At 46.3% G+C, this 24,410-nt stretch overlaps 1 protein-coding gene across 1 annotated transcript in view; it reads left to right on the top strand.

The window, feature by feature from the left end:
- Positions 1-304: 304 nt before the first annotated feature.
- The window catches only part of LOC119179011 (uncharacterized), a 53,065-nt gene continuing 28,959 nt past the window's right edge, over positions 305-24,410 (top strand). The window contains exon 1 of the mRNA XM_037430094.2: positions 305-890. The gene's annotated coding sequence lies outside the window, so the exon portion shown is untranslated. The remainder of the gene's footprint in view (positions 891-24,410) is intronic.

Below are 24,410 nucleotides of genomic sequence, written 5' to 3'. Positions count from 1 at the left end.
TCGCACCAAGCACGGAGATAGCGTTTTGACGCTTTCCGCCTGCTCGTCGACCGGCTGCATTGCATCCGTCGTCGCCTTCCGCTTCCTCTGCGAGATGACTTCATCGTGTGCCCCGCGTGGAACCGAAGCCCCGGAGCCCATACGCAACGCCCACGTCTTCTGCCAACGCGCCAAGGAGACCACACCCTTAGCAAACGACGTCGCCTTTATTTGCTTGTATACGCTAAAGCTAACGCAGAGGTATGACGTCATTCGCTCTTAGCTGTCTCGGCCGATAAAGCGTCCACAGCACCGTGGTGCCGGGTAAGAGTTCGTCCGGAGGTGGATCACAGATGGGAGAGATCTCCCTAGGATGCCGCTATCCACCGCCAGATGGCGACGTGGCGCTTCGAGCGACTCCTACACTCCGGGCCACCGAAGTGGTTTTGCAATGGTTCCGCTCTGGAGCACGAGCTAGCTACCGATAAGAGAGCTGAGGAGAAAACGGGACGCGGGCGATAGTCGACAGAAGGCGAATATCAAAAAGAAAGAATGGAGAGAGAGAAGCTAAGCGAGGAGTCTTGGAGGACAATGTCAAAGGGGGAGCCGTCTCGAGACTGATAATATGGAGGCCGCGGTATATCACAAGTGCCACGGAGAAACCGCGTATGCCTCCGGTTAGCGCGTCTCAGAAGTTATCGGGAGCTCATAGAAGCCAACATTCACACTCCGACACAATTTACCTTCTCTCTTCTCCTCCACCCCACACGGTGTGCGGAGATAAGCACGTCACGACAATTCGTCGCTCCAGGTATCTCCCGCAAGAACACCTCGGCGGGCCGGCCACGCTCCAGCAAGACGGGACGACGCTGCGCTGTGGTTACACCGTAGAGAACCCGGAGGCAAATAAGGTGAGTCACACGAATGCGTATTCGTTTGTAGCAGGCCACAACAATGTCATTCACAGAAACTCCGTATCAGCTACTGTTGTCGAACGATTGAGTGGGTAAACGCATGCGGTGACTCACTAGGCATTCATGACGTCGAAGTTGCTTCAAACGAATCGTGTCTTCCCGCGATGCTACAAACCGATGCATCGTTCTTGTATCCGAGATCTGCGTGGAGTCGTAGATTGATCTCCGAATAAGAACAAACAGGTCGCGACAAACTCTTGAGGAGTAAGCACCGTATGGAACTGCTTTGCGCAACCATTTTCTGTGCCACGGCAACACTGGCAGCCAGCCGCTCACGTGTTTTCGCGAATATTTTTCGAACCTGGACTCCTACGGCAAAAGTTCTGTGCTCCGTGCAATTAAACGCTTATACTGACATACGGCACCACTTCACACAGAAATAACTTCAGACGTGCCTTCGTCTGCGTAGATTAAACGTAATCAGCTGCAATTTTTAACACTTCACCCAGAAATCGGAATTAAAATGAGTGCCTACTTACAAGTCATGTAGGTATAGGAATGGACGCGCAATTCAATGCTTCAAGAAACGGTGCACTACTTCTATTAACATTTCTACTCTATATAAGCAAAAACACACCAAGGCACTGATTGATGAAGCGAAAATTTGGCATGATAAATTGCGTGATATTCCCGTTTGACAATAACCATTGGCGACCTTACTACGACAGAAAGCACTCGCGGATGAGCCTTGGGTTCAGAATTTTATGATTGCTTGAACTCGAGTACCTCGTAACGAACTCTTTGGAGTGACACGTCTCAGAAAACCAGCACAATAGCGACTTTCAAATCACTAAAATGTGTCGGCCTATCTAAACCAAGCATTGCGAGATGCCACCCGTGCGCTTTTCTGTTTGTTGTTGCTGTTGGCTCGTTAAACCGCTTTGTAATTTCGCTATATTGATCATATAGCGAAATTACAAAGGAAGTTCTTCATTGCTCACGGCTGGTTATTTTTTCATCCACTTTTCTTTCTTCTTATTTACATTCCATTGGTTCTAATAACTTCCCCTGTACATTCCTTGGCATTACTGTCTCTAATATCTCATTATTATTGTGTTAAAACACGGAAAAACGAGCCTTTATGTATACACCTATATATATATATATATATATCTATATATATATATATATATATATATATATATATATATATATATATATATATATATATATATATATATATATATATATATATATATATATATATATATATATATATATATATTGGCTACGCAGTTTCAAGAATTCGCACTTGCACGTGGTCTGGAGGCAGTAGTTCTTAGAATATTTATCGTTATACTCTTCATTTCCTACCATTCCTTGGCACTCTGTGGTGATTGTAACCTTCGCGCCGTTGAGCCTTAGTAATAATAAATAACAGTTGTAACATTCTCAAATACGTGAGAGTTGGCCTCGGGTACCTTAGTTTTCAAATTGGGGTACAGTACGAAGAACATTATTTAATGATCCGGAGAAGTGCCACCTCTTAGAAGATGCCATGGCCTGCTCCCACATGGGGATAGTTAGACCTAGCCTAACCACCGCATCACAGGCTCTCTGGCAAGCCAAAAGTTGATGCTGACATGCCGAGCTCTTGAAAACCAAGCTCTATTTCTGCTCTGTGATGTCCTTATCGGCACGTAATGAGGGGCACCGCCGAAACATGTGCTCTAAATCGCGCTCTCACCGGCAGCGAGGGCACTGCGAGCTGAAGCCACTATGGGGAATAGACAGTGCATATAAGTGAGGTTCAGATAAGAATCTGTTCGCAGAATCCTAAAGATCATCGCCTGTGGTCTCGGGAAATTTTTGTATGGTGGAGGAAATACTCTTCTTTCCATATACTCCTCTTTTCATATCACGAACGCTTGGATACACTCACGCTAACCTCCGTTAATCGCCACCTAACATTCGCAAGTTAGCGTGCCTTGCCTTTATTCACCCGCAGTTAGAATTCGCGTCATCTATTTGGTCCCCTTATCAAGACTACTTAATTACTAACTTAGAGCTTGTTCAAAACAGTGCTGCTCATTTTATTACCGGAAATTACGAACGAAAATCCAGTATCACTAAAATAAAACTCGAAATTTCGCTGCACCCTCTTCAGCTTCGCCGGTCTGTTTCCCTTTTATGCCTGCTTCATGGATACGTTCAAAACACCAGGCCTCATTCTCTCCCTTCGAAAACCCCTCTGCGCATGTCTAGGCGGCTCCATAATCTTGGCTGTTTCGAGCGCATCGTCGGCAACACAAGGGCGTTTAATTGTTCTGCGCTGCCACACGCCATCCAGCTTTGGAATGATATCCTTGGTGATATCACTTCGATCACAAATCGCAAAGCCTCTCACTACCGCCTACTCAAATATTTCATGATTACGTAGTTATTTCTCATTCATTCTCTCTAGATGTGTTATCTTATGTTTTAAATTGTTTAACCTTGTATTATATCACATTGTAGTATTGTAAACGCGGTCAAAATTTTCTTTATTTTACAATCACTGACTGTTCATGTTAATTAAGTTCGTGTTTCGTTCACACTCTTCCTTTGTTTAGTTTTTCTACTGGGGTGTTACTCTTGCCTTTTTGTCAGTCATTAACAACACAGTGCACTTTCCAGATTGTACCCTTTAGATTTTATCTTTTTTCTATATTTATCACATGTCATGTTTTACCATGTATCGACCCCCTTACACAATGCTCCAATAAGAAGCCTGTAAGGTATTGTGAATAAGTAAATAGATGTGTTATACGAATTCATTAAATGTGCATAAAGTGTCTTGGAACTCTCGAATCATGATGCAATGCGACAAGGTTTCTCCTCCCACACATAGACACTGCATAAGAGCGAGAATCGGATGAGCATTAGTTTTCACCATCCTAAGCTAAGCGTTATCGCCAGAGTCTCGAGAGCGTTTTGCGTGGTGGAGGACAATACTCTTCTTTACAGGTAGAAATGCTTTGTGAATTTATTAGATGTGAATAAAGCGTCCCAGAACACTTGAACCATGAACTGCTACAAGGTTTCTCTTTTCGCGCGGAGAGGTTTTACTCTTTTGAAGCTTTTCCGAATGAGGGTGTTAAGCTCCTTTTGCAGAAAAAGCTGTTATGAGATCACAACTCGGGTCTCACGCAGCGCCGTAGTTGTCCGCTGACGCCACCGCCGGTGTCCATAAACACATCGCGCTAAATTAGAAGAAAAACCTGGTACCAATGACCCAGTGTGGCTCGAACTCGGGTCCACTGGGTTCCAGCCCAGTATTCTACCACTGAGCCACGCCGGTGCTTGAGACTTGTTGGCAAACTTGCCTTAGGCAGGCTTGATGTTAGGAAAGCAATCGCATTAATACGACTTATAAAGTGTTTTAAAACAGTGAAAGAACAAGCAGTCGTCGCACAATGCTAATAGCGTAACGAGTGGGTCGTCCAATTACAAAAGCTTGTTTATGTTCAGCTATTAACTGTGGCGCGTATCCACTTCAGGCATAAATTCTCGTCGTGGTCAGCCACTGTATGAACAATTGGCACGAAATTCCTCTCAATAGTTTAGCGGATACCACACTTCTCAGAAGAATGGCTAGAAATAGCATAGTGAATACGGGCCTGCTACCGTAAAATTATTATTATAGCCGCAGCTGGCATCAAGCAAGTGTACTTGCAGCAGTTACACGATGAGTGTTTAGAAAATACTTAGAAAGGCCGCTCTTTTATAGCTTTCCCTGTGACTTTGCTGCGCCTTTCGCGCAGGCCTGGCGTTTTTTTCTCAAAGTTGAGCCATTTGTGCATGGCCGCTACCTTTATGATGTGTCTCATGAGGAAGGCATGGAAAATACGACGCAAGTAGTCTTTTTTCAAACCTGCTCTTCTATTATACACCCTACTAATGAGTCTCATGACCATTTCCGTTTTCCTGGTACTCCTATCTATAGCGTAAGCCTATTGGATTCATTGGATTTGGTAACCATGCCCAACATGCGTATGAACTTGACTCCAGGAATGAGGTTTCTATCAAGCGTGGTTAGCCTGATGTCGAGATCTGTGAGTGCTTTCCACCTCCTGGGCTTGGGACCTCGTCTGACGACCACTCTTGCAGCTTCGCAAATCGATCTGCTGTTTTAACACCCCAGTACGGTAAGCTTGAGAACTCAAAGATATTATTGCACATTTATTACCGAACTTAGTTGCTGCAAGAATTCAGTGACCATCAATAAAATAATAAAAATATGGCAGCATGTATGCCAGGTGGTCCAAGAACGTAAGTTTTCCGAATTACCTACTTCCTACAAAATAAAGCAAAGTAGAGTTGCCAAGCACTAATTCTGCTGTGATACCTAAAGGTAAAGCCAAATGACCTTCACATCAGCGCCGAAACTTGAGGAAATAAACATGTCCTTGATTGAGCTTCAGATGAGGCATGTATTCCGAGCTATTGGTAGTGTCAGACACGGCATCAACACGTACTCAAAAACATCTATAAAGGATTCGGACTTGTCGAAGACTAAGGTATATAGAGTAATAAAAGAGCTAGTCAGCTAACGGAGCGCGACTTGCAGATATACGGCAAGCACCACTCCCATACGCGTGCTCACACCTGATTCCGTCGGAGCCATTCCACGCGCATGGTGATATCTTTACGAGACCTCGCAATCCACGACTTCCCGGGCCGTTTGCCAGGAGACGCAATAAATATACCCATGTTTGGTCACACCAGTTGCCTCTACGATGAGCTGTTATGACTGCGTCGAGCGTGGGTGGGTGCATGAAAGTGTCAGACACTGCGAAAAATTGATCCGGACGATTTACACAGTGGTGTGCCAAATCGCCAACCACACATCTGCGTCACAACACGTTTGCGCGTGGTGTGTTATTATGCGCGTGCCCTCTTCCTACGGAGGTAGAAGGTGCGCATAGCTTACACGCATGGCCTCCGAGATAACGCCCGCTGCACAAAAACGCGACGTGAAGCCCAGTTAAAGGCATCACGTGCTGATACATTTAGGCCTGAAGTGTGTCAATGGAAAAAATAACACTACCCAAAAAGCTGAATCTGTCCACGCCGTTGGTTCGTTTCAAATACTACGCATCAGAATGTGTGTCAAATGGAGTCGGTGACGCCTAGAGATCCTCAAATGGGGAGAAGAGGATGACTATCAAGCGCATCTCGTGATGTGGGCTGGTCGCCTTCACCGAGGTCATCCGCAAGTGTTATTGAGTGACTCTTAAAATTGAATAAAGATGTCCCCTCTTCTTTACTTGTCATTGGTCTGATCTGCCACACAATTTTTCTCATACCTTGAGGTGCACTTGTCTTTTGAGAGCTTTCTTTTTATTAACCAAACGAATCTATTTTATACTCACTTCAACTGTGATTTAAGGTGGACCCGTAATTCTTTTTCTAAGCCGTATAGAAAAGAATATACGAGATAACATTGTTGCCTTTTGTGTCGAATGGCCGAATGGTCTATAATTGAGAAATGAGGCCTTACTACAAAATTTATCTGTATTACACTTGCCTTCGCACTGCAAGTCGTACCCCGTATTTTCGAAACGACAAGCTAAAATAAGGTGGCCAAAGAATGGTTGGAGTATTCATGCGTAAATGAGAAGGGTGATCAGAGTGTCAGTGCATACCTTTGAATTTATCATGTAGCGAATTGCACTATTTACACAAATTTTCATAGCTAGCACTATTTAGGCAAATCTTCATTCCATTACGGCAGTTATCAATGTGACTCACACATGCGCTTGTAGTTACCTGGGTCGCAATGTCATTTCCAATACATCAGTTGTTAGCATCAGTACTGTCTTGTCCTCGTTTCCGTAAGTTTACAATTTTTACTAGACTTCTTTAAGATATATTAAAAAAAGGCATTCGATATATACTTACAGTACAATCACGCCCACTCCAGCAATATGTACTATCAATAGCAAAGGTTTTCGGGACGCGAGCTGTTCGATAAAGCTAAATTGCCGTTTTGTTTGTGAATGTAATTTCGAAATAAATGTTTCATACTGCACTTGTCATTCCGACATATACAGTCACCAGCTTGGTTACAAGCATCGAGCACTGAAATAGCAGATATTCGCTATTGCTGTGGATACAACGTTCCCCAAAATGTTGCTGTTGATATTACAGCATAGCTTTCATTCGGTCTTTTGCTGGCGGATCGCTTGCATGTGTAGATAGTGCGCCTAGACCACGAAAAAAAAAATCAGCGGTTGGCGTCTTGCTATTGGCTGCTGTACCTTGAGGCTGTCAACTCGCATATTTCTCACCTCAGCCAAATCAAGCTCCCCAAACCAGACTGTAGCCGTGGTAGGGTCCTAAAGAATGTGTTCTGTTTTTTTTTTTTTTCATTTGTTGAAGACGTTGCTCTTTGATTTCCTCGTTCCTGTTCATAAGCGAGTTTCGAATTAAATATCGGCTTGCAGCATGTAGATCATTGGTCCATATGCTTGTAAAAATAGTTTGCGTTCTTTATCATAATAGACATGTTCCGTCCATCAGTTACACCGTTACTTGCCTGTATTTGACAAACAACAAAACATAAAAATAACTTTCTGCTACAGCACGTCTTTCCTCTTGACCGAGATTGAGAGCACTCTTTTTTTTTAATTTATGGCAGCCGTAAAGTTGCTTTTGATTGACGGCACCTGAGCTAGTTTGGCTTATAAAACATGTCATACTAAGCTAACAAAGTTTATCTGCCGCCTTCTGCCCAGCACGCGCCGGCGCTGCAGCTAGCGTACACAAGACGCATCGCTCGCCATCACGCGGGGCTGCGACAGCCCGGCGAAACATAAACACTCCGTGTGTTTGAACTGCTCGACGTCAAAGCGTGAGAAACGGCCTTGATCTCGTACAGAGGGGGTTCAGGCCGGCTGGGTGTATTCTTGGCACACCCCTCCTAACCGCGTGCTCTCGTTCCAACCGACGTAACCCCTTTTCCCAGCCCGATGTCGGTCACGCGGCTCGCAAGCTTTAAGGTGGAGCATTTGTAATACAAAATCATTCGGCTTGTTTTCATTATTCAGCTCAATGCCTTAGCTACCTCATCAAACGCGAAAAATGACCATCGGCAACGTCGTGAACTCTAGGGATGCAATACGTCACGGAACGGTGTCATGAAATGACGTCACTGTGACATCCATTCTTCTGTGTGAGTTTCCCCGTTTCAGTGCCTCAAAGCAAGACCTTTCCGATGCGCTAGACAGACGTGATAACAGCCCTTGACGGAACAAAGCACTGTGGGACACTGGTGGGGTTCGTTCTGAGCACAGAAAGTTTTGAAAGCATTGTTGCATTTCTCCCGAGCAACTAATCCTAGAGACACGCTTTAAGTAGTGTAGTATTCTCCTTTTTTTTTCTCGCACTATTGTTGGACGTCTCTTCTCCATCACCTTTTATACCCCTAACCCCTTTCTCCTCCCTGTCCTTCTTCATTTATTGCTCCTCCTCCTCCTCCTCCTCCTTCTAACCACGGGAGAGTCAGCCGGTCCTGAAACCGGTTAACTTCCTAGTCTTTCTTTAGGGGCGAAGGTCCTTAGGCTGTGGCACGTTCCCTCCTCTGTATTAGTAGTAGTAGTAGTAGTAGTAGTAGTAGTAGTAGTAGTAGTAGTAGTAGTAGTAGTAGTAGTAGTAGTAGTAGTAGTAGTAGTGCGTAGTAGTAGTAGTAGTAGTAGTAGTAGTAATAGTACCTAGCCATTAATTGCTCAATAGATGGTGTTGTGTGTATATGTATGTCCTTGAAAATAATATCTCAAGACGGCGTTAGGGGCTTTCGTATAGGTGTCTTCGTATACTCCGTGGGCAGACGGACGGACGGACGGACGGACGGATGGACAGACAGACAGACAGACAGACAGACAGACAGACAGACAGACAGACAGACAGACAGACAGACAGACAGACAGACAGACAGACGCACGGATGGACAGATGGACGGACGGATGCTTCACTCCACTCCGTGGATATGTTGTGATTTTTTTCTCGGAGCCCTCCACTATGGCGTAATTCCTCATTTGTTGTTGTAAACCTCGTCCCGTCTTTCCGCTTTTTTCTTGCTTCCAAATCACATGATTTCGGCTGACGGCGTCATCGCATCACATCTTCGCTTGGTAACAGCTGAGTCGATCCCGGAGCCGCGTGAGGTGCAGAATCCGTGCAGTGCCTCCGCTCGCGGAACTTTCTTCGCCACGCTATGTGCATAAAGTTTCGGGGCCGCAGAAATCTGTGCAATCGACTGAGAATGAAAAGAATAAGAAGTTTTATTGAGATGCAAGGGAAGTGGTTTAGGGGCTAGATGAGTGGGTTTCCATGTCCAAGGCTCCACCGGCTGGTGCTGCCCGCGGGACGTGGTCCAGAAACGCTAGTTGCACGCCTGGGTCCGAGCTAGCGCGGTGTGCCTCCCTCTGCTCCAAAGAGTTTTCTAATGCATAAGGGATCTGGTCTCGTGCTGGCACCTCTAAGAACACAACCACCACAGAGGCAGAAGAACTTGCGATTGTTTTGGCTATAGCAAAAAAGGGCACACTAGTTATCGTTAGTGACTCTAAGTCAGCCATTAAAAACTACGATATGGGCAGGATCTCTGCTACAGCCGCCAAAATTCTAAGACAAGGATCAGTACCCGCAGAGCTCATCTGACTAGTATGGTCCCCGGCCCATCAAGGTCTGAAGGGGAATGAGAAGGTGCACGCGATCGCCCGAGGGCTCACTTTCCGGTCGATCAATGCTGACCCGCCGCTTTCGCGCGAGCAACCCCTCTCCACAAGACACGAACTACGAACGTTTCAGAAAATCACCGCACACTAGAAACTCCACCGTAAGATTTATACAGAGGCAGCTAAACAGCTGAGCAAAAAGGAGGAAATTATGTGGCGAAAATTGCAAACCGGGGTGTTTCTAAACCCTCACCTGTACAGTAAATGGCACCCGGAAGTGCTCAACTCCAGATGTGCGCACTGCAACAGCACTGCTGGTTTAGTGCACATTGTATGCACCTGCCCATTCTACAATGATCCAAGTAGAAACGTAGAATCCTGGGAGGCCTTATTACACAGCCGTGATGCCGAAAAACAGCGTCAAGTCATCGGTCTCGCCCTGACCGCCGCCGAGTCCCAAGGAATTCCGGCCGATGGCTAGGGGGATGATTTGGGGCCGAGGCCGAAGCCTCCTCCCCCGTCACTCTAGACGGGTGCAATAAACGTTATTTTTCTCTCTCTCTCTCTAATGCATACTTACGTAGTAAACCATCATGTTTATTTGGCCTTTTATTGCAACTCCACGAGGTATGGCAAAAGGGTCGGTGGCGAGTCGTGATACCTCGGGCAATCACAAAAGAATATGAATCTGGCAATGCGGCATAGTGCTAACACACACGAGCGATAAGGAGACAATGCATACTCACTGTCACTTGTCTTGTCGTCTCTTTCTAGTTCGTGTGCGTTAACCTTACGTGATGTCGAGTAGAATATGGCTTTCGCCTTTTAAGGCATCTGAGGTCAATCATTGCTTAAGGGGCCCTGTGGATATCAACACAACTACACCTGTAGCGAAGCTCTATGCAATTGGGTCGTGCGTCTGCAATCTATGTAGCAGTAGTAGTAGTATTAGTAGAAGTAGTAGTAGCAGTAGTAGTAGTAGTAGTAGTAGTAGTAGTAGTAGTAGTAGTAGTAGTAGTAGTGGTGGTGGTGGTGGTGGTGGTGGTGGTGGTGGTGGTGGTGGTGGAGGTGGTGGTGGTGGTGGTGGTGGTGGTGGTGGTGGTGGTGGTGGTGGTGGTGGTGGTGGTGGTGGTTGTGGTGCGTCGTTGCAGTACGTAGCCACCTCCACAGCCGGACTAGAAGAGCGGCACGCACTCACTAATTTGAAATTATAAATTAGAAGGAAATCCACGCACGTTGATGATAAATAAAAAGATTGTTGTTTCTAATTAAATATCCTGCAGAGAAGAATATCCGTGACTTAATGGGCTATAAAATTTACCTTGAACTCTATGCTTACTAACAAAAAGAAACTGGTATCAGAAAGACGGACTTTGGGCACTATCTGGTTGCCACATTGAAATTCCTGGGTGTAACCTCCTCGGTTTCAGCAATAAGCATCCATGTTTCTCGTTCTCCAGTAGAGTACCTAGTACTCTAAATCGTTCCCCACTTTTTCTAAACACAACACATCAGTTACCTTTCTTTTTTCTAAACACAGGCTGCAGTTCCATAAACTACAGGTGGCGAAAGGTGGGAACTATACACGAAGCGCAAGCCGTAACTGCGCGCGTGCCGCTCCTTAAGTCCGGCCGTGCCACCTCTCGTTTAGTCCTTGGAATGTCTGCTGGGTGGCGGTATGATGAATATATGATGAAAAGTTGCGAGATGTCGATACTTGGAGTGTTCACTAGATGTACGGATGGATGGACAGAGAGAGAGAGACAGATGAACGGACGGATAGGTGCACGAACAGATGGACGGACGGACGCATGAATGAACAGATAGATGCCCGGATGGACGGATGGATGCACGGATGGACGCACGAACATACGGACAGATGGTCGCACAGTTGGACGCACGGACGGACGGCAGCGCAGACGGACTGACGAATGATTCGCCCCACTCTTCATCATGCACTCCGTGGATATGCTGTGATTTTTTTTTCCTTTGGCAGGTAAACATCGCTTAACTGTTGTGTGTCTAGGAGCTGAAGCATGCAGCTGAGATCTTTGGGCCTGACGCAAACGCATTTTGATCGAGGCGAACTGCAGATGTGACCGCGCACTTTAACTTTGGTATATACGTCAGGAACCGCGCATACCGTAACTGGAGCCAGAGTCCAGCATTTTCGGCCTTTCCACGTCGTCCATACTGGCATGCCTCGTAATTCCAACGCAGCACTTGAAACTACGTAATTCACGCGATTGTTCTATTAAATTTTTGACAGCTGTGATCTAGTGCGTAAGTGGTTAATAACTTTTAATGCGATGGTGTTAATGAGCTCGTCTCGCAGCAATTTCGGTGCTGATGTTGGCGTCGGTGATTGTGAGCCAAAAATCACCATCTTGTACGTGACGAAAACAATGGTAAAATGCTAATAAAAAAATTGGCAGCATATCCACGGAGTGAATGATGGAGAGTGGGGCGAAGAATTTGTCCGTTCATTCGTTCTCGCTTCTATCCTTCCATGCGTCCATCTGTGTGACCATGCATGCATCCATCCGCCCGTCCGTGCGTGCGTCTGTTCGTGCGTCCTTTCTTGCGTTTGTCCATGCAGCCACCCCTGCGCCCGTTCATGCGTCCATCCATGCATCTGTCGGTGTATCCGTTCATCCATCTATTCAACACTCCAAGTATCACCATTTCGCAACTTTTCATCATATATTCCCCATATAGAAGCACCGCCATCCAGCGGACTTTCCAAGGACTAAACGAGAGGTGGCACACGCACACTTTCTTACCGCTTGCGCTTCGGGTCTACTTCCCACCTTTAACCACCTCGAGTTGATGGCATATACTAGTTCGCTGTATTGATGGCACTGCGGTCCGACATTCGCTTAACCTTTCTAAAACCAAGGAGTTTACGCCCAGCCAGTATAACGTAGCAACCATTTCTTGTCAGATAGTGCTCAATGCACATGCCAATGGCTGCTAATTGGGAATGAGAGACAGGAGAATTCAGATTTTACTTTCTTCTGGCTTGCGCTTCGTATCTACTGTCCACCTTTAACCACCTCGAGTTCAATCATGGTATATACTAGTTCATTGTATCCATGGCACTGCGGCTCAACGCTCGCTAAACTTTTCTAAAACTAAGGAGGTTACCCAGTGAGTATAACGTAGCAACCCTTTCTTGCCAAATAGTGCTCAATGTACACGCCAACGGTTGCTAATGAGGATCGCCGCGTGCGCGTTAACTAAAAGCCAAATGTTCCTGTCTCTCATTACCCATTAGCTGCCATTGGCATGTACATCGAGCACTATTTTTTTGTTCAACAACGCACAGAAAAAATCTCACCGGCAACACTTTGGAGGTCAAAATGTTATACTTGTTACATGCTACAATGCCTACGAGCGACGAATGGGTGCCGCTATAAAGAGCTTCGCCCCTAAAAAATAGCCCAAAGTATCCTGGCCCAAATCAGTAAAGATCGCAGGCCATTTGCGAGGGAAGCAGGTGTTCTACCACACAACCAAGCGTCTGCTTGAAAGTACAGTGAAAATAGCGTTCATGTTTTACAAACGCACGTGCGCTGCACACAGACTGCGTAATACAACATGTGATATTGCAGTAATATGGTGTGGTACAAGTGTGCATCGCCATCGGGTGTGAACATATAATTGTGACAAACACTTCGCGGTTTAAAGCCGATCACCCAACACAAAAGGCATGCGCGTTACTGTGCACATTTCCTTAAGATCATGCGGTAGGTGCACAGCCAGTTCGAAAATATTTCAGAAACATATTAGTTCGAGGTTCAAAGCATGCTGCCCATTACACAGAATGCAGCGATATGTCAAAGCTTCACTGCCATAAGCCACTTTCAACTTTATCGGTTACATTGTTGCCATTGAAAATTTAAGCTTCCCGAGTAACATCAGGCGTATGTCAGAGTGCAACAAATACGGCTCGGCGAAAGCAGGTTTGGTGTTGCGGCGTACCTGGCCCCACCAGAAAATACGTGCAAAGGAATCATAAGAGAAGTCGACGTCTAAATCAGCGAGGCTCCACTCAGAGCGAGAATCGTCAATCATCACAACCCGAGCGGCTTGGAGGCTAGGCGCATCAAGAACACCACGGCAGTGCTTTTCGAGGGCATGAGGGTACCCAACTACGTGGCATGTGGCACAAGCATATTTCGCTGCACGCTTTACCGACGACACATGGAAGTCTGCTACAAGTGTGGAGAACTGGGCCACCGGGCTGACGTGTGTCCCTACCCAGGGAGCAAGTGGTGCCGCACCTGCGGCAACCAATCGCCAACGGAAGACCACCGGTGCGACCCGAAGTGTACGTTATGCGGTGGCCCCCACCCAACAGCGGCCAAGGAGTGCAGGGGAAATTTTCAAGTTCCTTATATTGTAGGAAGACGATGGAGGCAGCGGTGGCAACGCATGCAAGAATCAGGTGACTCGACTAATGTCGGCACGGTAGATGGTAGGAGCCGGTCGCTTACGCCGTCTCTGCGGGAACACAGCACCGAGAGAAGCTGCTCACGCACGCCTGCTGCACGAAAGCGCGAAACTACAAGGAATTGCTCTCAATCCAGACGGCGCTCGGTGTACAGCGTGAGGATCAAGGAGCAGCCTACCTGGGCGGATCATGTCAAAGGGAAGACAAAGAAGAAGCAGCAGAAACCGAAGGAGGCAACGTGGTTGGCATCGCCAGAACATGGTAATCGGGCGCACGTTGCAGCATTACTTGAGGAAGTTAGGGAGCTTGGAGAGGAGGTCCGCCGCCTCAAAGCCACCAGTGCCAACCTCAAGCATGTTGAATTACAGGCGAGAACCAGACAACGGAGGTAGTCGAACAGAGAGCCACCCATGAAGGTCTCACTAAGGCAAAATGTATTGCGCCTCTACCTGAAGAGGAGAGTGACTTGGAAGCATCTAAGGGCGAGGCTCAGCAAAGAAAGATCTTGGAAAAACTACTCCAGATAAGTAGAGAAAACCAAGAAAGTGTAAAGCTTTTGGAACAAAGAGTAACGGTACTAGAGAAAAAGGCAACAATTAGGGCCAAACCTAAGGTCCGAGCACAGAGCAAGGCCCCTAATCACACCGATGATGCTCCGGCCGAGGAACAAGGTATGGTAATATAGTATTTTACTTGGTCGCTTTTGTCGATAGTTGTGTTTTCTATAGTATATGTAAAGATAAGGGGGTTGGTACGATAACATCGACGAGATCATAGAGGTGCAGATAACTGTCCAGGTGGTTAGGCTATCGTCGACCTCGGCAGGCAGGAGAATCCTTGACGAGGTCGGCATGTCTCCTAGGCTTACAGAGGAACGGCGAACAACAGAGTCGGGAAACAAGGGTGACCTACATGGTGAGGCCCTTCCCGCGAAACGTACATCCACAACATAACGAGGGTAGGCGCAAAGCCCGTGCACGAGCCATCCTTAAGAGAGTTCGGGATGATATTGACTCTGCCATGTTTGTCGACGTTGCGCAGTACGGTAACAGTAGAATGTTCGCATTGTTAGTTACAGATGAGAGGGGGGTGCTTCGCTCCTCCTCCTCGGTAAAGGCGGCCACCCCGGGTGTAGCATAGCAAAGCTCGGTTGCGCTGGCCGTGTCCGACCCTGAGCGTTCCTACATTAACACCGACTCAAGAGACGCAATTAGAGCTTGCCGATCGGGCAACCTCGCTCGAGAGGCAGCCTCCATTTTGGAAAAGAGGGCTTGTCCAGGTTATCGTGTTATCACTTGGTTCCCCGCACACATGAGGAAGAACGTTCTCGAAGACTTCCCAAACATCAACGAGCTGGCCCATGATTGTGCGCGAGAACTTACGCACCGCGATGGTCTGGAGGCTACGGAGGGGCAAGAAGGCACTCAGCTGAACGATGCTCTACTCACATTCAATGAAATAACCACGCATTACCAACTTAGCAGAAGAATCTATTCTCTTCCTCACGCGAAGCTCAGCAGACCTTGAGAATGTTGGAGACGGGGTCTTTCCCGTCGCGGAAATTCCTGAGTAAAATATACGCGGACGTTGACCCTAGCTGCCCTGACAGCAAGGAAACCTTCTGCTCTATGGCTCACATGCTCTGACGATGTCCCACGCTGCCTAACAACCTTTTCTCAAGCCAAGCCGAATGGGAGGAGGCCATCAGAAGTACGGAACTCGGCAGGCAAATTCGGGCTGTTCACTAGATGGATGGACGGATGGACAGACAGTCGTACAGACAGATGGACATGCGGACAAATTGACAGACACCCAGACGACAAACAGACAGACAGACCAACAGATGGACCAAACAACGGATAGGCGGACATACAGGCAGACTGACAGACAGACGGACGAACATACAGACAGACAGATGGACATACAGATACATGGACAGACGAACAGACAGACACACAGGCGGACACACGGACAGACAGAAAAACAGACAGACAAGTGGACGGACGAACGGACGTACGTAGCCTGCGGATTATTCACGGTTTTTCGACAAAAACCTTCGATTCTTGGCCCCACTCATCATCATCCACTCCATATATATGCTGTGACTTTTTTTTCCTACAGCTGGCGAGAATATAGTCCTTCTAGTGTTAACATCTCCAGAGTTTTAGGGGCGAAGCTCTGCAAAACGGCACCCATTCGTCCCTCGCAGTTGTACGTAACATGTCTTACGTTTTGACCTGAAAGGTGGTGCCGGTAGGAGATTTCTCGTGTGCGTGGTTGAACAATCGAAAATTCGTAGCGTGCGCGTCAACTAAAAGCCGAATCCTGGTGTCTCTCATTCACCATTAGCAGCCATCAGCATGTACATTGAGCACTATCTGACAAGAAAGGGTTGTTACGTTATACTCGCTGGGCGTAACCTCCTTGGTTTTAGAAAGGTTTAGTGAGCATTGGGCCGCAGTGCCATGAATACAGTGAACTAGTATATACCATAAAGTCGAGGTGGTTAAAGGTGGAAAGTAGACCCGAAGCACAAGCCGTAAGAAAGTGTACGAGTGCCACCTCTCGTTTAGTCCTTGGAATGTCCGCTGGATGGCGGTGCTTCTATATGGGAAATATATGATGAAAACATGCGATATGGTGGTACATGTAGTATTGACTATATCAACGAACGGACACAAACAGATGCATGGACGGATGCATAAATGGCTGCACGGACGCTGGACGCATGAACGGACGCAGGGGCGGATGCATGGATGAACGCAGGGACGGACGCACGGATGGACGGGCTGATGCATGAACAGACGCACGTACGGACGGGTGGATGGACGCACGGACGGTCACACAGACGGACGCATGGACGGACGGAAGCAAGAACGAATGGACGGACGGATGCTTCGCCCCACTCTCCATCATTCACCCCGAGGATATGCTGCCATTTTTTTTTCGTATCGGTACTCCAAGCGTGTTTTTGCAGTTGTCACCGTGAGGTTCCATATAAAGTGTCAAACTATAAGATCTACGCACACGTCCCATGCTCTGTGTGTGACTGAAAGCGCGTGATTGCTATGGACGAACGTGACCGAATTTTCATGAATGGGGTACCGGACGAGCACGCGTACTTTTTACCAGTCGGCTCCGTGGTCGGGAGCCGACTGGTAAACGCCGGGAGCTGAGACGGGAGCCGACTGAGCCCCTTGATAGGGCTCAGCCGACGGTTCATAACTTGGCGCGCGTTGCGCAGTCACCGCAAATGTTTGCCATGCACGAAAGCTACACTGAATAGAGTGTAGCTTTCGTGCATGGCACTCTATAGCTACAGTCTATAGAGTGTAAGCTACACTCTATAGAGTGTAGCTTTCTTGTTAAAACATGAAAAAAATTGAGTGTTTTTAGAGAGTGTGTCTGCCACACAGCGATAATTGCCATCTTTCCTTGCGTTATCACCCCAGTTCCGGTAGTTCGCGGTCATGAACGGCGCACGCGTTATCAGTCTGACATGGTGTGACACGTGAAAGTGTCGAGCGCCGGGTTTTCAAGAAAATAAACGTGAGCAAGTCAGATGACGATTATTGTCGTTTAGCAGAACTACTACTCGAAAACTACATTTTTTCCTAGGGTGTACAGTGAGCATGATGCTCGCTTCACTCGCTGCAGTGGCCAAGTTTCCTTGCGCCGGCGTTACGTTGAGTTATACCAGGCCTCGTGCAGGCAGTGAAGGCTCTTCTTACTTCGTATAATTTTTTAATGTCCCCTGGTCGCTTGGCCAGTAGTGTACGGTCACACGCTGATTATAAGTTCCTGCGTATGGCGCCAAATAAATGTTTCTTCTCCTCATCCTTTCCAATGTGTTGCTATTGCGTTCATTGCCTCTTCATATTCACGCTATGTGAAAGCAGGTAATAATAATGGCCATCACTAGTATTTCATAATTAGAGTTGTGCCGACAAACTATAGCTGGCTGTAGCCTAAGAATAAATGCAAGCTCTGTCTACAGCAGTCACCATACCACCCATGCCACAATTTGCAAACGTGTGTGTTTAAAATAAATGTTTAACGATGCAGAGTGCTTGGCATTCTACTTCGGAAAAGCAGAAATCTGTCCCAGTACGTGTAACAGTTCACCATGAAGATAGCAGAAGATGGTGAAACCGCATAACTTGCACAGAACGCCATAACGATCAATTACAGTTAGTTGTTTACGTGACTTAAAACAGGTTTCACGGATTCCAGACATATTACCTGTTCATGCAAGTTCGTGTTTATTTCGCTGTTTTTGGGCCACAAAATTTCAATTTTTGCAAATGTCATTGAAAATGCCGGGTTCACTGCACTGCGAAACGCAACGTTTTTACAAGGAACGACAAACTTTCAATTTACAATATGCGTAGTATTTGCATTACCATCCATAACGTGCTTATGGTTATAACAATGCGCAAATCAATGACAGACATACTGCAGTACTGGGGGAGAAGCATGTATTTATGCTTATGTTGTAACCGACGATAGGATGAACGCACAGTCAAAGAACTTAGTTTACTTACGGAGCGAAAATTTGAAACTCCGCGAATCACAGTCAGCAATTCGACTAGTCGTATAAGCTAGCCACAACGAACAGCATAACTGAAGTGCCAATGCGGGTCCAAGATAAATAGAGAAGTACAGATGGAGCCTTGCTTCTTGTTTAATTCATGCGCGCTACGCACACACACACGCGCGCGCGCGCACGTGTGAGCGTGCGTTTACTATGGTTTGCCTAAACTTGAGCATTGTGAACTACGAAACGACCACTTTTGCTGACTTCCCGCCGCGGTGGTCTAGTAGCTAAGGTACTCAGCAGCTGACCCGCAGGTCGCGGGATCGAATCCCGGCTGCGGTGGCTGCACTTCCGATGGACGCGGAAATGTTGTAGGCCCGTGTGCTCGGATTTGGGTGCACGTTAAAGAACCCCAGGTGTCTAAATATCCGGAGCCCTCCCCTACGGCATCTCTCATAATCATATGGTGGTTTTGGGACGTTAAACCCCACATATCATCATCATCGTCATCACTTTTGCTGGTAATTTTTGTTTGCAAGTGGATGCGAAGTAAGGCAACAGGCAATATCGCTGTCAGCCGCCCAGTTGCCTAAAACTGACGAAAGAACATTTTAGTGACTGCAGCAAATGGGCATGTTGGAGGAACTCACGTTTCTACACAGTGCCCCTTGAATTCTCTCAGCGTGTCTGCGCTTCGAAATATCCCGTCGCAAAGCTTAATTGTGGTTTACGTGAATGCACATGAATGCGGACCTTCGAGCCAGTGAGCACTGGCTCGAAGGTCTGGCTCGAAGGTCCGCTCCAATGTGCCACGCATGTAACTTGTGGCATTAAGTCTGACGATATCTTGAAGGTATAGGCCAAAATGATAACGGCTGCCCTTTTTACTACCGGCTGGCGATTGCAAGCAATGACTGTTCGTTACGTCAGGAAAGAACGGGGGAGGAACACTGCGCTGATTGTCACCGCTTTGAGTTCGTAACTGTGCAAAACGCCATGAAAATTTTCAGTGGCCTATTTTCGAGCAAGGACATGCTAGAAGAATTCTTCCGTGTTAAACTGTTTAGAATAGCGATTGCATCAAAATTTTGGTACAAATATACCCGCTTCTCTATTACGGTAACTTATTCAATGTTAGTTGATTGGGTGGCTCACAGTTAAGAATTCTGTCTAACATTCTGTGTGCTTTGGTACATAACTTTTCGACACAAGTGGTCTCCACGTTGAATTCAATGCTAAATTTTACGAAAGCTACACCACCACTCAATTGTTGTCGATTATGTTGTGCTTGTTTTACAGTTGAGTACGAAGTACTCGAAATATTTAATCACTTATTCCAAATACACATTTTAATATTCAACACCCGGTATGATTGCTCGTTATATTATGAAATTAAAAGCAATGAACGCGTGCCTCTTGACATTCGAGCAAGAATTTTTCATACAACTGCCTTGGTTGATTGGGCAGATCTACTTATACAGAAGCACATGAATAGTCCATTTCTACTTCAATGAAAGAGGCAACCACTTAATGAAAAAGAATGGCATTGCTTTTACCTGGATCCATAGGGATTCGGTAAAGTAATAATACTGGGTCTAGTAATACGTGGTTATTGATAATATTGGTTTGTATCAGTTGGGCGCGAATAGTCAATTTTATAACCCAGTCGAATACTATACAAGTAGTTTTCGAATAATAAAGCAACGATTCTCAATGCGGCCCCACACTCGTAAGGTAACAATCTTCAAAACAGCCCCAGAATTGCGCAACACCTTATTTGAAACAAAGATTCACAAGCATTAACATAAGAATATTACCATCACTTTGAAACGACAAAAAATGTTACAATTATTTAAAGTGAGCACCAATACTACTTTCGAAATAATTTGCAACGGCAGGCTGAAAGCATTGGCTGCAGTTTAAGATAGTGGTTAGTCAAATGCTTTGAAGTTTAATTTGCGAATTTGCAAGAGTTAATATCATCATTACTTTCATAGTGAAGACTGTTGGTTGCTGACCTTGTTGCTTTATCGACACTAGAGTCGACACTATCAATATGGCATCGATAGTACCTTAAGTACACGGGCTGCATGCTAGTGGGTAATTTGGTGATGAGACCCACAACAGTTACCCCTCGCTGTTTTCGTGGCTAGTACCCCCAAGTATTTTTTTGATCGTGGCTTATTATTCGAAAAATATTCAAAACTTTCGGTATTTATAATATGCTGTATTTGATTCGTTTTTCGCACTTTTCAAATATTCGACACAGTTTCTATTATTAAAGATTCTTCAGAGTACTTTTCTTATAGGGATTGATGCGCCTATTCCAAAGTGACTCTCACGCTGCTAGTTTCTCCCTAAAATTCTGATGCATTGGCCTCTTCCAGCGAGACTGTAACACAGCGATGGATGTCAGTAACACCGTACATAAGGTGACCTTTCAGGCTTCGTTTGGGCTTTAGGAACAGGAAAAACTCTACCATTCTGAAATCATGGCTGGTAAAGCCTTGACATAACCTTACGTGAGCTATAGGCCTACTTATTGCGACTTGTGAATCGCCCATTTTGAAACTCGCCAGTCCTTTATTTAGGGAAATTCACAATGTATCTATGCATATATGCACTGTCTTCAGGGGCGAATTCAGTCACTCATTTTAAGGGAGCAGTCACTTGAACTAAAATTAAAGAGGCAGGGGGGTTGGGGCTGCCTTGTACTTGTAGTTACAATCATAGCGAAAATCCCATCACAGTATACAGTTTATTCGTACTCACAGTGGTGCCACTCATCAGTCCTAATCGGTGATAGAAGGTGAAAGACAGGCCATCAAGGGGGGGGGGGGGGGTGAACGCTTTTTTCACCCGCCTTTGGGATCCGCCACTGGCTGTGTTAGATTCATTTCGGCTAAACTGCCTTGCATCAATCCGTGTGAGACGCTACTAGACGTTGCCAAAGGCATTAAACGCTCAAGCACAGTGCGTGTCTCAACAAGGCGTGGACGGAGAACTTCATGATCAATTTGTTACATAATATTTTGAGCGTATGCGCTTGCTCGATCTTTCTTTCGGTGTGTGCCGTTTGCTTACAAGAACTTCTGATGTGTTTGCTGGTCACGGAGGCAATGCAAAACTAGCTTGCAATGCCTTCGCTACCGGAGTTAGCGCTAAGTTACGTTAGCCAAAAAGGAGGTCCTCAGATTCATTGATTGTAGAAAAAAAAAGTAGATGGCTTTCACCTTCCCGTGCTCTTAGGCGAGTGCCAAGAGACACTGGAATTTTTTTTATTCCTTGGAAAGGACACTGGCATGTTTTCATACTAAACGTAGCTGCGGTAATCATATTCGCCTTACACGCCTCCAACTTCAAAACTCTTGGTGTTCTTTTTAGCGCGTTTTCCACAAGGTTACCATGATAGGTCTGGAAGAAGGGCCATTCTTTATTTCTGTACTTCAAGATTCAGATCAATTATCTTTATTTCGCCTGGTCTTGGTAAAAAATTGTCGCAGTGATCCCTGTAAGCACACATACGCTCATGTTGCAGTAAGTTTCAAGTCCCTTTCTTTGTGCGATCTTGGTGTCTGCACTCCCCAAAGCAACGGAATTTCATTCAATTCAAAGGACACGGGCTGCTTCGCATGCATTTCCTTTCTGTCTCTCTATAAGTGTTTAGGCCCCTCCCTATGAATAGGTGAAAACCATTTTCTTCTGAAATTGCGTCCATGTTTGGTGCATGTCGCTTCCACTAATGGATCTCAGTTTTACGCTGCCTCGCTGGGCCGTGTAATGACGGCATGAAACTCAGTACGCGGCGATAACTTGCGAAAGCGACCTCGGAGATTTCCGGCTACCTGTACCATCCAGAGCACGTGTTATTAGTTCTTGTTTTGACTATCATCAAGGTCAATGCATGCACCGAGTTCTCGCGTCTTCCTTCAATCACGCCACCCAAATGATCGCTACGCTATCGGCGTGGATACCGCCGCATGTATTATTAGCGTAAGCATGTTTGTATGATTGTGAAATAAATTAAAGACAGTTAGCTGGAGAGGGAATACAGGATCGCAACGTGTAAACGTCAACAATTAAAAGAAAGTACTCGGTGCTTTCTGTGCATTTGATATTGCTACTCGACTACTCAAACAAATTAGTCACGACAGCAAATCGATAGTTAGGAAAAACGCCGCCTTTCGTTTTTGTTTCGGGCAACATGCGTTACGTTAGTATGAGATACGTTTGCACTCTTCGGGTTTGGTTGATTGATTTATATGTGGAATTTAACGTCCATAAACCACCATATGGTTATGAAAGACGCCAAAGTGGAGAACTCCGGAAGTTTCAACTACCTGGGGTTCTTCAACGTGCGCCCGGGCCTACAGCATTTTCATCCGCGCCTACAGCAGAACACGGGCCTACAGCATTTTTGCCTCCATCAAAAATGCAGCAGCCGCCCCAGCACTCTTGAGGCCTTAATCACCATCCAGATTAATGGAGCTAGGTGGTGCGAGCTATTGCTTTAGAAATACTGCTAGCGATATTGTTTTCTGTCAATTTTATTGCACACTTGTCTAGAGCAGATGAGCGGATGGCTGTCGACCTGTTGTTGGCCTGAGCTTCTACCTCACGTTACGTGCAAGCTTGAACTCTAGCACAAGAGCATCTGACCACCTTTAGTGTCATTACGGCGTTGGTCTTTGCATACCCCCTTCTAACCGTTTCCTTCCTGCATGCTTGTAAGAAGCGCAACACTTCGCTTGATACAGGCAACATAGACGGACATTTGTTGATACCCAGGCCTTTATAAAATGGGGCAGCAAGAAAGAACGAATCACCTCACTAAGAGATGAGATTGCCGTTTCAGAGACGTCCGATCGCCAATAAGCCATGATCCAGATTGCATCAACGACTGGAAAAAAGGCGTACACATAAAAGCATGCAAGCATAACACCTTTGAGGGTCACATTTCTTTACTGTTGCGTGAGATCATATTTTTAGGTCGTAGTTTCAACGCTGATGCAAAAGTTTTTCAAGCTTTCTGTTGTACTCGCTCTCAAGCGCGCATTCAATATTGATTGTTTCTTTTCATACGCCCGCACGCGTTCGAGTGGCATCGGAGACAATATTTTTAACCGAGGTCTCCTGTCTGACCATCATGTTTCCTACGATGCCTTCGGTGTGCTGACGTTTATCAGCACGTTTCTTTCGTTAAGAATAACATTTGTTGGCGTGTATACCCCAGCGGCGCCCGTGAACTCTGATGCGTTCTCCCAATCTCTTGATTCGTTCCTTTTAAACGCACAACATGTGGTACTTTTAGGAGATTTCAATTGTGTCTTAGACTCGCACGCAGACGTTCGAGGTCCGGGTCATGGCCGGTCAAACTAGAACGCCAAGGAACTCGGACGTCTAATGCAGCAATTCGCATTGAGTGACATTTATCAAAATGAGCATGGCAGCAATTATGCCTATACGCGGCGTCGAGCAGCGTCGAGCAGCGTCGAGCAGCAGAATTGATCGCGTGTATGCACCGCCGGTCTCAATAATTACGTTAACGATACCGGGGTAATGTCTATGCCACCGACTCTAGTGTACATTAGCGACCATCGCCCGGTTATGTTCTCTCTCCACCTGCCAGCAGGGACGCCAACGATTCACAGACCATGGCATCTCGATTGCCGCGTCCTCCAGGACTCTCAGTCTACGAAAAACCCATCCCGAGCGTTACGCGCATCGCTCATTGGGGCGAATATAGCTGATTGGGATCACCTCAAAGAACAGTGGTGCCATCATCCTCTGCCCGAGCACCGGAG

The sequence above is a fragment of the Rhipicephalus microplus genome, chromosome 7 (assembly GCF_043290135.1).
Source record: "Rhipicephalus microplus isolate Deutch F79 chromosome 7, USDA_Rmic, whole genome shotgun sequence".
Lineage (NCBI taxonomy): Eukaryota > Metazoa > Arthropoda > Arachnida > Ixodida > Ixodidae > Rhipicephalus > Rhipicephalus microplus.
This window is presented reverse-complemented; position numbering and strand designations above follow the sequence as displayed.